Below are 1,108 nucleotides of genomic sequence, written 5' to 3' on the forward strand. Positions count from 1 at the left end.
TATATATGTATACATGTATATATGTTCCGCGCTAATTACCGATCGGTACAATCTTAAGATTGCGCTGCGAGTTTAAAAGATCGTATAATTGCGCGGCAATCTTTAGTGCTGCGCGTTTTAAAGATCGTATAATTGTATATTCTTGTGGGCTCTTCGCTCTTCCGTTTCATACGTTTATTCTAATTAAATAAATTTCAATTTTCATATTTTTACACTTTTGAAAATAGATGTGAATATTCCTTGATGTGAGTAAAATAATAAAGATGAAAGTGAATTAAAAAATAAAAATAAAAAAAATAACATAAACTAAATGTACTTTTGTGAAATTTTGAGTTTGATACCTGGCGTTGTATCATTCTTGTGAGCTCTTCAGTTTCATGTGTTAAGGTTAATTTTAATTTTGTTCTTCATATTTTTACACTTTTGAAAATACATGTATATGTGAATGTTCCTTGAGGTGAGTAAAAGAATAAAGATGGAAATGAATAAAAAAAGATATTTCAAATATATACAAACTATTAACGCAATCTTCAGATTGCAGCGCAATTATGCGATCGATAAAACGCTCAGCGCAAATCTTAAGATTGCACAGATCGGTATTTAGCGCGGATATATGTGAGTGTGTGTGTGTGTGTGTGTGTGTGTGTGTGTGTGTGTGTGTGTGTGTGTGAGTGTGAGTGTGCGTGTGTTGCCTACCCATTGTTTATGTTCTATTAACTTTTCGGCTGTTGATAGTATTCACAGAAAATGTTGTCGACCTTCTGAATTAAATAACAGAAAGTTCAAAATACTTTTGAATTGTATCAAAGCGAGAGGCTCACCTAGAATCCGTCTTTCTTAACTTCTCAATTGGAAGACATGCGTCAACCATCCGCCCAAGGACACTTTCGAGACTCGAGTAAAAAGGAAAGAGAACAATGTTATTTGTTATGGTGTTTCGTTGAGATTTTGCTTTCGAATCATCACCCACTGTGTGAGGTATTTAATTCCGCCTCTGAGAACGATGACAGTTTTGTTAGATACAAGACCATAATCTTATAATATTATTCTCTCCCAACAGGTTTTTATTTTGCGAACAAGTAAAAATAAAAACACTAGTCATGACCCT

This window comes from Aplysia californica, unplaced genomic scaffold, assembly GCF_000002075.1.
Source record: "Aplysia californica isolate F4 #8 unplaced genomic scaffold, AplCal3.0 scaffold00002, whole genome shotgun sequence".
In the NCBI taxonomy this organism is placed as follows: Eukaryota; Metazoa; Mollusca; class Gastropoda; order Aplysiida; family Aplysiidae; genus Aplysia; species Aplysia californica.